A 14,264-nucleotide genomic window follows, 5' to 3' on the forward strand; every position below is an offset into this window, starting at 1 on the left:
CGGGCTCGTGTGAACTTATATCTTCTTGGATTCTTTCCGGTAATCCTTTCACAAACGCGTCGATCTTCTCTTCCTCATCTTCGAATGCTCCCGGACACAATAGGCACAATTCTGTGAATCGTCTTTCGTACGTGGTAATATCAAATCCTTGGGTTCGTAACCCTCTAAGTTCTGTCTTGAGCTTATTGACCTCGGTTCTGGGACGGTACTTCTCGTTCATCAAGTGCTTGAATGCTGACCACGGTAGTGCGTACGCATCATCTTGTCCCACTTGCTCTAGATAGGTATTCCACCATGTTAACGCAGAACCTGTGAAGGTATGCGTAGCGTACTTCACTTTGTCCTCTTCAGTACACTTACTTATGGCAAACACCGATTCAACCTTCTCGGTCCACCGTTTCAATCCGATCGGTCCTTCGGTTCCATCAAATTCCAAAGGTTTGCAGGCAGTGAATTCTTTGTAGGTGCATCCTACACGATTTCCTGTACTGCTAGATCCAAGGTTATTGTTGGTATGTAGCGCAGCCTGTACTGCGGCTATGTTTGAAGCTAGAAAAGTACGGAATTCCTCTTCATTCATATTCACGGTGTGTCGAGTAGTCGGTGCCATTTCCTTCAAAATAGTTAAATGGAACAAGTTAATCATACAGAATATTAAGAGTAGTTAATAGTATTTCGTAGCATAATATGAACTCATTTATAAAAGCTTTTTCTTCATATTAGCGTTTTATAAGTTTAAATTCGGGTAGTACCTACCCGTTAAGTTCATACTTAGTAGCTAATATACAATTCAACTACTACAATTCTATATGAAAAACTGATTATAATAATATTTCGCGTTCAAACTTTTATACAATATTTTACAAACTTACAATACCGCTTATTTTACATAAAGCATGAAATATAGCACACAATAACTTTGATACAAGATAGTTGTGAAGACAATTCTAGCTAGTACACAAGTCGTTCAGCAAAGGCAATAAATACACGTAATTCATACGTCCAGAAACAAGTCATGCATTCTGGTTTTACTAGGACTACTTCCCATCCTTGGTCTTGTGCAACATAACCGTTATGGCCGTTGATAAGACAGCGTGTTGTAACGTCATCAAAGGGACGAGGGTTACGTAATGTCCAACAGTCCCGTAATAATCTAAAAACCTCATTTCTTACCCCAATTACCGACTCTGTCACTTGTGGAAACGTTTTGTTTAATAGTTGTAGCCCGATGTTCTTGTTCTCACTTTGGTGAGAAGCGAACATTACTAATCCGTAAGCATAACATGCTTCTTTATGTTGCATGTTAGCCGCTTTTTCTAAATCACGAAGTCCAATATTCGGATATATTGAGTCAAAATAATTTCTTAACCCGTTGCGTAAAATAGCATTTGGGTTCCCCGCAATATATGCGTCAAAGTAAACACATCGTAACTTATGGGTTTCCCAATGTGATATCCCCCATCTTTCAAACGAAAGTCTCTTATAAACCAAGACATTCTTGGAACGTTCTTCGAATGTCTTACAAACTGATCTCGCCTTAAATAGTTGTGCCGAAGAATTCTGGCCGACTCTAGACAAGATTTCATCAATCATGTCTCCGGGTAGGTCTCTTAAAATATTGGGTTGTCTATCCATTTTGTATTTTTAAACTGTAAAATAGACAAGAGTTAGATTCATAAAAAAAAATACTTATTAATACAAGCAATTTTTACATATATCATAAAGCATAAGAACACTATATTCCATATATTACACCACACGAATACAACTATCTTATTCCGACTCGCTCGTTTCTTCTTCTTCGGTTTTGGTTCGTTTTGCCAAGTTTCTAGGGATATATGATGTTCCCCTAATACGAACCGTCGTTGTCCACATTGGTTTAGAAAAACCTGGTGGTTTAGAGGTTCCCGGGTCATTGTTACAACTTAAGGACTTCGGGGGTTGACGATACATATAAAGTTCATCGGGGTTGGAATTAGATTTCTCTATTTTTATGCCCTTTCCCTTATTATTTTCTTTTGCCTTTTTAAATTCAGTTGGGGTAATTTCTATAACATCATCGGAATTCTCGTCGGAATCCGATTCATCGGAGAATTGGTAATCCTCCCAATATTTTGCTTCCTTGGCGGAAACACCATTGACCATAATTAACTTTGGTCGGTTGGTTGAGGATTTTCTTTTACTTAACCGTTTTATTATTTCCCCCACCGGTTCTATTTCTTCATCCGGTTCCGATTCTTCTTCCGGTTCCGATTCTTCTTCCGGTTCCGACTCTTCTTCCGGTTCCTCTTCGGGAACTTGTGAATCAGTTCACAAATTATTCCAATTTACATTTGACTCTTCATTATTATTAGGTGAGTCAATGGGACTTGTTCTAGAGGTAGACATCTATCACATAATATCAAACACGTTAAGAGATTAATATATCACATAATATTCATATGTTAAAAATATATAGTTTCCAACAAAAATGTTAAGCAATCATTTTTAAAGAAAACACGGTCGAAGTCCAGACTCACTAATGCATCCTAACAAACTAGATAAGACACACTAATGCAAATTTTCTGGTTCTCTAAGACCAACGCTCGGATACCAACTGAAATGTCCCGTTCTTATTGATTAAAAACGTTCCATATTAATTGATTTCGTTGCGAGGTTTTGACCTCTATATGAGACGTTTTTCAAAGACTGCATTCATTTTTAAACAAACCATAACCTTTATTTCATCAATAAAGGTTTAAAAAGCTTTACGTAGATTATCAAATAATGATAATCTAAAATATCCTGTTTACACACGACCATTACATAATGGTTTACAATACAAATATGTTACAACAAAATAAGTTTCTTGAATGCAGTTTTTACACAATATCATACAAGCATGGACTCCAAATCTTGTCCTTATTTAAGTATGCGACAGCGGAAGCTCTTAATAATCACCTGAGAATAAACATGCTTAAAACGTCAACAAAAATGTTGGTGAGTTATAGGTTTAACCTATATATATCAAATCGTAACAATAGACCACAAGATTTCATATTTCAATACACATCCCATACATAGAGATAAAAATCATTCATATGGTGAACACCTGGTAACCGACAATAACAAGATGCATATATAAGAATATCCCCATCATTCCGGGACACCCTTCGGATATGATATAAATTTCGAAGTACTAAAGCATCCGGTACTTTGGATGGGGTTTGTTAGGCCCAATAGATCTATCTTTAGGATTCGCGTCAATTAGGGTGTCTGTTCCCTAATTCTTAGATTACCAGACTTAATAAAAAGGGGCATATTCGATTTCGATAATTCAACCATAGAATGTAGTTTCACGTACTTGTGTCTATTTTGTAAATTATTTATAAAACCTGCATGTATTCTCATCCCAAAAATATTAGATTTTAAAAGTGGGACTATAACTCACTTTCACAGATTTTTACTTCGTCGGGAAGTAAGACTTGGCCACTGGTTGATTCACGAACCTATAACAATATATACATATATATCAAAGTATGTTCAAAATATATTTACAACACTTTTAATATATTTTGATGTTTTAAGTTTATTAAGTCAGCTGTCCTCGTTAGTAACCTACAACTAGTTGTCCACAGTTAGATGTACAGAAATAAATCGATAAATATTATCTTGAATCAATCCACGACCCAGTGTATACGTATCTCAGTATTGATCACAACTCAAACTATATATATTTTGGAATCAACCTCAACCCTGTATAGCTAACTCCAACATTCACATATAGAGTGTCTATGGTTGTTCCGAAATATATATAGATGTGTCGACATGATAGGTCGAAACATTGTATACGTGTCTATGGTATCTCAAGATTACATAATATATATTACAAGTTGATTAAGTTATGGTTGGAATAGATTTGTTACCAATTTTCACGTAGCTAAAATGAGAAAAATTATCCAATCTTGTTTTACCCATAACTTCTTCATTTTAAATCCGTTTTGAGTGAATCAAATTGCTATGGTTTCATATTGAACTCTATTTTATGAATCCAAACAAAAAAAGTATAGGTTTCTAGTCGGAAAAATAAGTTACAAGTCGTTTTTGTAAAGGTAGTCATTTCAGTCGAAAGAACGACGTCTAGATGACCATTTTAGAAAACATACTTCCACTTTGAGTTTAACCATAATTTTTGGATATAGTTTCATGTTCATAATAAAAATCATTTTCTCAGAATAACAACTTTTAAATCAAAGTTTATCATAGTTTTTAATTAACTAACCCAAAACAGCCCGCGGTGTTACTACGACGGCGTAAATCCGGTTTTACGGTGTTTTTCGTGTTTCCAGGTTTTAAATCATTAAGTTAGCATATCATATAGATATAGAACATGTGTTTAGTTGATTTTAAAAGTCAAGTTAGAAGGATTAACTTTTGTTTGCGAACAAGTTTAGAATTAACTAAACTATGTTCTAGTGATTACAAGTTTAAACCTTCGAATAAGATAGCTTTATATGTATGAATCGAATGATGTTATGAACATCATTACTACCTTAAGTTCCTTGGATGAACCTACTGGAAAAGAGAAAAATGGATCTAGCTTCAATGGATCCTTGGATGGCTCAAAGTTCTTGAAGCAAAATCATGACACGAAAACAAGTTCAAGTAAGATCATCACTTGAAATAAGATTGTTATAGTTATAGAAATTGAACCAAAGTTTGAATATGATTATTAAGTTGTATTATAATGATAACCTACTGTAATAAACAAAGATTTCTTGAGGTTGGATGATCACCTTACAAGATTGGAAGTGAGCTAGCAAACTTGAAAGTATTCTTGATTTTATGAAACTAGAACTTTTGGAATTTATGAAGAACACTTAGAACTTGAAGATAGAACTTGAGAGAGTTCAATTAGATGAAGAAAATTGAAGAATGAAAGTGTTTGTAGGTGTTTTTGGTCGTTGGTGTATGGATTAGATATAAAGGATATGTAATTTTGTTTTCATGTAAATAAGTCATGAATGATTACTCATATTTTTGTAATCTTATGAGATATTTCATGCTAGTTGCCAAATGATGGTTCCCACATGTGTTAGGTGACTCACATGGGCTGCTAAGAGCTGATCATTGGAGTGTATATACCAATAGTACATACATCTAAAAGCTGTGTATTGTACGAGTACGAATACGGGTGCATACGAGTAGAATTGTTGATGAAACTGAACGAGAATGTAATTGTAAGCATTTTTGTTAAGTAGAAGTATTTTGATAAGTGTATTGAAGTCTTTCAAAAGTGTATAAATACATATTAAAACACTACATGTATATACATTTTAACAGAGTCGTTAAGTCATCGTTAGTCGTTACATGTAAGTGTTGTTTTGAAACCTTTAGGTTAACGATCTTGTTAAATGTTGTTAACCCAATGTTTATAATAACAAAAGAGATTTTAAATTATTATATTATCATGATATTATGATGTACGAATATCTCTTAATATAATATATATACATTAAATGTCGTTACAACGATAAACGTTACATATATGTCTCGTTTCAAAATCATTAAGTTAGTAGTCTTGTTTTTACATATGTAGTTCATTGTTAATATAATTAATGATATGTTTACTTATCATAATATCATGTTAACTATAACCATATATATGTCATCATATAGTTTTTTTTTTACAAGTTTTAACGTTCGTGAATCACCGGTCAACTTGGGTGGTCAATTGTCTATATGAAACCTATTTCAATTAATCAAGTCTTAACAAGTTTGATTGCTTAACATGTTGGAAACATTTAATCATGTAAACATCAATCTCAATTAATATATATAAACATGGAAAAGTTCGGGTCACTACATGCATGCCGTCAACTTTCGATGTAAAGAAAGTTTGTCTTTTGAAAACGAATGCAATGTTTGTAAAATGTATCATATAGAGGTCAAATACCGCGCGATGTAATCAACTATTGTGAATCGTTTATAATGTATATGAACGGGTCCTTTCATTTGGTATCAGAGCGGTGGTCTTAGCGAACCCGGTCTGCATTAGTGTGTCTAACTGATAGTCGTTAGGATGCATTAGTGAGTCTGGACTTCGACCGTGTCTGAATGTCAAAAGTTTTGCTTATCATTTTTGTCGGAAATCGCCTACTTATCATTTTTAGTCTAGACACGTCATACTGCATTGATTGCATGAATAGTGTATAGACAAAATTCATATCTTAGCGTATCTGTTACTGTAAACTTTGCCTGACATATCCCGTAAATTCCTCCATAATCTACGAAATCTTTTACTCTATATATATAGATATTCTGTGTAATTAGAATATCATTCGATAGCCGAAAATCATTTCATATCGAAAAAAATCCTTTATTCAATTGTACGAAATGGAATTCGTCATTAGTTCAAGTCCCTCGAATTCCGATATGGAATCCCACTCAAGCTCCGAAAGCAGTGTGACTGGAATGGATCAACCAATCAGCCATCATCTATTTTGGATGAATTGGGGATGAGTTCGTAGCCTCCTCAATCATTGGAGACAAGAAGAAGACGATCCTTTCCATCCACCACATTGCCCTCTTGGCGAAGAACCCGAAGCACTTACCGGCGAACCTGTCTGAAACACCATTTTCTCTCTCATTTCCAGAGTATCTCATCACGATTATATACTACATCAAATTCTAGATTTTATTTATCCGCTAGTCCGAACCGACAATCACCCCGGTGTAATAGAAGAAGTCAACGAGCTTCGCGCTCGGGTAGTGGCTTTGGAGAATATGGTGCAAAGGTTACAAACACCAGCAGCAGCACCAGCAGCATAACCAGTACTACCATCATCAACGCCAACAGTACCATTACCACCCCTAACCACAACCGCGTCGTAAACCTCAACTTTACAATCTGTCCCACGAGCACCAATATCATACGCCATGTAGATACCAAGGAATACCAACAACAACAAGCGATGAAGTGTTGATTCATAACTTCATTGGAGAAACACTCCGCGGCGATTATGTAATCTCTAAAGTCTTAGAGATTATCTATTCTAACCCTAACCATAAATCAGATGAGTGAATCGAAATGATAGAAGGAAGAGTAGAAACCCTGATAAGAATGATGCGTGATTTATAAGCTAGACTTGTTTTACCAAAAGCATCAACAGTATCGTAGCATCACCATCACAGTCAGTGCCGTCAGTGTCATCAGAATCAGCAGCACCTATAACATCACAAACTCCGTCAGTTCAAGAATCAATGTGGACATCATTATGAATCAATAACGCGTATATTGTATCAACGAGTTATGAAGTATTAACTCACTCCATCTGAAGAAATTATATGTATATTTTATATATATATATATATATATATATATATATATATATATATATATATATATATATATATATATATATATATATAAATTTTGAGATCAAAATAAATCTTTCCATACTAAGCTATTATGTGTGAATCTTAACTACTCGGTTAATTCATATTACTAATATGCAATGAGGTACGTCCTTCGTCCGCCACTTAACCATCGTTAGCTACAATTTCTGTCTCAATTCAATAAATTCCAACTCATAATAAACCAAGTGTATTATTTAAATATATGTTTGATTTTACACTTTCATCATCGATGTACTCGAAACTTTCCAAATAACATCATTCGTACCTGGCGAAGTTCACAAGAATTTCACAAAAACCAGCATCATGTATCAACAAATAACGAAGTATTGATTCATAATATTATTGAAGAAATACTTATGTAATTTCTAAAGTTTTAGGGATTACTCAATTCTAGTTTCAACCATAAATCAGATGAGTTTAATTTAATATTGACTCATTAAATCTATGTTACATCTAAAGAAAATATACACATATATATTTTTGTAAAGACTGTAATAAAATTCTTTTGTACAAAATATTAATTGTGAAAATTTTTTTTAACTGGTAGGTAATACCAAAGATATATATAAATTCACAATTAATATGGTACATTCTTCGAATCTGATTCAGCAATCAACAACTATACACACTATTTTCTCAACAATACACACTCTTTTATAAAAATCAAAACAACCATACTCATTCAAATTTAATTACATATGCTGATCTTGAAATCGCGGAATTCAATTCGAAATATAACCAGTATCATCACTCTTAGATTCCTATATCTTTCCAAGTTACACTTTGACTTCAAAACTGTGCTAGAACATCATATGTATATTAACAATTACAATCTGTGTTCAAACCCTCCGAAATTCCTGAAGACACTTCAAATAATGAACAATCGAGATGATGATCCAACCATATGTTACCCACAGTTATGTATCTGGAAAACTCTTGAAACCAAAGTCATAGTTTAACACGTATCCGTGCCAGACCCTTTGGCATTTATTAGCTAAAATAACTTTTCAATCTCTTCTCAAAGTAGCCAGTTTTGTCACAGCTCCAGTAAGTCGACTTCAACTTTTCAGTCGGACTAACCTTATTATAACCTTGATATATACGTTGCCCTTTCGCCATCGTTACCGGGGAACCATTTATATTCCACCACATTAGCAGTAAACTTATCAGCAACCGTAATGATCTAGGATTTTCCAAAAAATCATCAAAATCCCATCATTTACTCATCTGCATCTTGTAACGGGAATTCCCATACGAATCATTGGGAATTAGCAATCAGTATTTTGAAATCTCGCAGCATGTCTATGTAGTGACCCGAACTTTTCCATGTTTATATATATTAATTGAGATTGATATTTACATGACTAAATGTTTTTGACGTGTTAAGCAATCAAACTTGTTAAGACTTGATTAAATGAAATAAGTTTCTTATAGACAATTGATCACCCAAGTTGACCGGCGATTCACGAACGTTACAAAATTGTAAAAACTACATGTTGTGGTATATATAGACATATATATGGTTGACATAAGATTATGATGAGTAAGTATCTCACTAAATATATTAACAATGTGTGATATACATAAGAAATGAGATTACTAAGTTAAGAAACTCGAAATGATATATATAACGATTATCGTTATGATAACTTCTACTAAATACATATGTATCATATTAAGATATTGATACACTATATTTAACATGATAAAATGATATTTAAATATATCATTAAGTGTGTTAACAATGAACTACATATGTAAAAACAAGACTACTAACTCAAGAATTACGAAACGAGACTTATATGTAACGATTATCGTTGTAACGATATTTTAATGTATATATCATATTAAGAGATATTCATACATCATAATATCATGATAATATAATAATTTAATATCTCATTTGATATAATAAACATTGGGTTAACAACATTAATTGAGATCGTTAACTTAAAGGTTTCAAAAAAACACTTACATGCAACGACTAACGAAGACTTAACGACTCCATTAGAATGTATATACATGTTGTGTTTTGATATGTATTCTTACACTTTTGAAAGACTTCAAGACACATATCAAAGTACTTCTACTTAACAAAAATGCTTACAATTACATCCTCGTTCAGTTTCATCAACAATTCTACTCGTATGCACCCGTATTCGTACTCATACAATACACAGCTTTTAGTTGTATGTTCTATTGGTATATACACTCCAATGATCAGCTCTTAGCAGCCCATGTGAGTCACCTAACACATGTAGGAACCATCATTTGACAATTAGCATGAAATATCTCATAAAATTACAAAAATATTAGTAATCATTCATGACTTATTTACATGAAAACAAAATTACATATCCTTTATATCTAATCCATATACCAAAGACCAAAAACACCTACAAACACTTTCATTCTTAAATATTCTTCATCTAATTAATCTCTCTCAAGTTCTATCTTCAAGTTCTAAGTGTTCTTCATAAATTCCATAAGTATAGTTTCATAAAAATCTAGAATACTTCCAAGTTTGCAAGTCTACTTCCAAGCTTTCTAATCCATTCCAAGTAATCATCTAAGATCAAGGAACCTTTGTTATTTACAGTAGGCTATCTTTCTAATTCAAGGTAATATTCATATTCAAACTTTGATTCAATTTCTACAACTATAACAATCTTATTTCGAGTGAAAATCTTACTTGAACTGTTTTCGTGTCATGATTCTGCTTCAAGAACTTTCAAGCCATCCAAGGATCCTTTGAAGCTAGATCCATTTTTATCATTTCCGGTAGTTTTATCCAGAAAACTTGAGGTAGTAATGATGTTCATAACGTCATTCGATTCATACATATAAAGCTATCTTATTCGAAGGTTTAAACTTGTAATCACTAGAACATAGTTTAGTTAATTCTAAACTTGTTCGCAAATAAAAGTTAATCCTTCTAACTTGACTTTTAAAATCAACTAAACACATGTTCTATATCTATATGATATGCTAACTTAATGATTTAAAACCTGAAAACACGATGAACACCATAAAATCGGATATACGCCGTCGTACTGAAATCGGGGGCTGTTTTGGTTTGGATAATTAAAAACTATGATAAACTTTGATTTAAAAGTTGTTCTTCTGGGAAAATAATTTTTCATATGAACATGAAACTATATATAAAAATCTTGGTTAAACTCAAAGTGAAAGTATGTTTTTCAAAATGGTCATCAAGATGTCGTTCTTTCGACGGAAATGACTACCTCTTTAGTAATTGACATGTAACATAAATTTCTGACAATAAACTTAAACTTTTTCTGTTTGGATTCTTAAATTAGAGTTCAATATGAAACTATAGCAATTTGATTCACTCAAAACGGATTTAAAATGAAGAAGTTATGGGTAAAACAAGATTGGATATTTTTGATCTTTTTAGCTACGGGAAATGTTTAACAAATCTATACAAATCATATCCTAGCTAACTTATATTGTATTATACATGTATTCTAATATATTATGTAATCTTGGGATACCATAGACACGTATGCAAATGTTTTGACATATCATATCGACCCATGTATATATATTATTTGGAACAACCATAGACACTCTATATGCAGTAATGTTGGAGTTAGCTATACAGGGTTAAGGTTGATTCCAAAAATATATATACTTTGAGTTGTGATCTAGCCTGAGACGTGTATACACTGGGTCGTGGATTGATTCAAGATAATATATATCGATTTATTTCTGTACATCTAACTGTGGACAACTAGTTGTAGGTTACTAACGAGGACAGCTGACTTAATACACTCAAATCTTTAAAACATAATAAAAATGGTTGTAATTATATTTTAATCATACTTTGATATATATGTACATATTTGTATAGGTTCGTGAATCGATCCGTGGCCAAGTCTTATTTCCGAGGAAGGAAATATCTGTGAAAGTGAGTTATAGTCCCACTTTTAAAATCTAATATTTTTAGGATGAGAATACATGCAGGTTTTATAAATGATTTACAAAATAGACACAAGTACGTGAAACTATATTCTATGGTTGAATTATCGAAATCGAATATGCCCCTTTTTATTAAGTCTGGTAATCTAAGAATTAGGGAACAGACACCCTAATTGACGCAAATCATAAGGATAGATCTATTGGGCCTAACAAACCCCATCCAAAGTACCGGATGCTTTAGTACTTCAAAATTTATATCATATCCGAAGGGTGTCCTAGAATGATGTGGATATTCTTATATATGCATCTTGTTAATGTCGGTTACCAGGTGTTCACCATATGAATGATTTTTATCTCTATGTATGGGGTGTGTATTGAAATATGAAATCTTGTGGTCTATTGTTACGATTTGATATATATAGGTTAAACCTATAACTCACCAACATTTTTGTTGACATTTAAAGCATGTTTATTCTCATGTGAATATTAAGAGCTTTCGCTGTTGCATACTAAAATAAGGACAAGATTTGGAGTCCATGTTTGTATGATATTGTGTAAAAACTGCATTCAAGAAACATATGTCGATGTAATATATTTCTATTGTAAACCATTATGTAATGGTCGTGTATAAACAGTATATTTTAGAGTATCATTATTTGATAATCTACGTAATGTTTTTAAAAACTTTATTGATAAAATAAAGGTTATGGTTGTTTTAAAAATGAATGCAGTCTTTGAAAAACGTCTCATATAGAGGTCAAAACCTCGCAACGAAATCAATTAATATGGAACGTTTATAATCAATATGAACGGGACATTTTAGTTGGTATCCGAGCGTTGGTCTTAGAGAACCATAAAAATTTGCATTAGTGTGCCTTATCAAGTTTGTTAGGATGCATTAGTGAGTCTGGACTTCGACCGTGTTTTCTTTAAAAATGATTGCTTAACATTTTTGTTGGAAACTATATATTATTAACATGTAAATATTATGAGATATATTAATCTCTTAACATGTCTGATAATGTGTGATAGATGTCTACCTCTAGCATAAATCCCATTTACTCACTTAATAATAACGAAGAGTCGAATATATATTGGCAAGATTCACAAGTTCCCGAAGAACCGGAAGAAGAGGAAACGGAACCGGAAGAAGAGGAACCGGAAGAAGAGGAACCAAAAGAAGAGGAACCGGAAGAAGAAGAAGAGGTTCCGGAAGGGGGAATAGTAGGAACCACAGAAAACCGGTCAAATAAAAGAAAATCCTCAACCAATGGACCAAAGTTAATAATAGTCAACGGTGTTTCCGCTAAGGAAGCAAAATATTGGGAAAATTACCAATTTTTCGATGAATCGGATCCTGATGAGGATTCCGATGATGTTATAGAAATTACCCCGACCCAATTTAATGGGGCAAAAGAAAATAATAAGGGAAAAGGCATCAAAATAGAGAAATCTGATTCCGACCCCGATGAACTTTATATGTACCGTCAACACCTGTATTTTCAATATCGTGACAATAACTCGGGAACCTCTAAACCACCAGGTTTTTCTAAACCAATGTGGAAAACGACGACTCGTATTAGAGGAACATCATATATTCGTAGAAGATTAGGAAAAAGAACCAAGTCCGAAGAAGAAGAAACCAGTGATTCAGATTAGAGGGGTGTGAGCATGTTGTGTAATAAATGTATTGTAGTGTGCTTGTACTTTTATGTTCTATGTAAAAATTGTTTGTATTGTTTGTTATTAAAAATCTAATCCTTGTCTATTTTACAGTATAAAAACAAAATGGACGTTAAGGGTAGACAACCGAATATTTTAGAAGACCTACCAGAGGATATGATTGAGGAAATCTTGTCTAGAGTCGGTCAAAATTCATCAGCACATTTAGTTATGGCGAAATTAACTTGTCAAATATTTGAAAGACTTTCCAGAAATGCCTTAGTTTATAAAAGGCTTTCCTTTGATAGGTGGGGTATATCACATTGGGGAGACTTTAAGTTACGCCGTGTTTTCTTTAAAGCGTTAAATGCGGGGAACCCAAATGCAATTTTACGCTACGGGTTAAGAACCTATTTTGACTCAACATATCCCAACATAGGATTTCGTGAATTAGAAAGAGCTTCTAACATGCAACATAAAGAAGCATGTTATGCTTAGGGGTTAGTGATGTTCGCTTCTTACCAAAGTGAGAAAAAGAACATCGGATTGCAGCTTTTAAATAAAACTTTCCCACAAGTGACGGATTCAGTAGTTGGGGTGAGAAACAAGGTTTTTAGATTATTACGGGGCTGTTGGACATTACGAAACCCTCGTCCTTTTGACGACATTACAACATGCTGCCTAGCCAATGGTCATAACGGTTATTTTCCACAAGACCAAGGATGGGAAGCCGTCTTAGTAAAACCAGAATGCATGACTTGTTTCTGGACTTATGAATTACGTTTCTTTATTTCCTTGGCTGAACAACTTGCGTATTAACTAGATTTATCTTCAAAACTGTCCTGTATCATAGTGTACTATATTTCATGTTATATGTAATATAGCGAAGTTGTAAGTTTGAAGAATATTTGTATGTTATATATTATTATAATCAGTTTTTCATATGGAATTGTAGTAGTTGAATTGTATATTAGCTACTAAGTATGAACTTAACGGGTAGGTAGTACCCGAATTTAAACTTATAAAACGCTAATATGAAGAAAAATCTTTTATAAATAAGTTCATATTATGCTACGAGATACTATTGACTACTCTTAATATTCTGTATGATTAACTTGTTTCATTTGACTATTTTGAAGAAAATGGCACCGAATACTCAACACACCTTAAATATGAGCGAAGAGGAATTTCGTGCCTTTTTTACTTCAAACATAGCCGCAGTACAGCCCACGCTACATACCAACAATAACTTTGAATCTAGC

The sequence above is a fragment of the Rutidosis leptorrhynchoides genome, chromosome 4 (assembly GCF_046630445.1).
Source record: "Rutidosis leptorrhynchoides isolate AG116_Rl617_1_P2 chromosome 4, CSIRO_AGI_Rlap_v1, whole genome shotgun sequence".
NCBI lineage: Eukaryota > Viridiplantae > Streptophyta > Magnoliopsida > Asterales > Asteraceae > Rutidosis > Rutidosis leptorrhynchoides.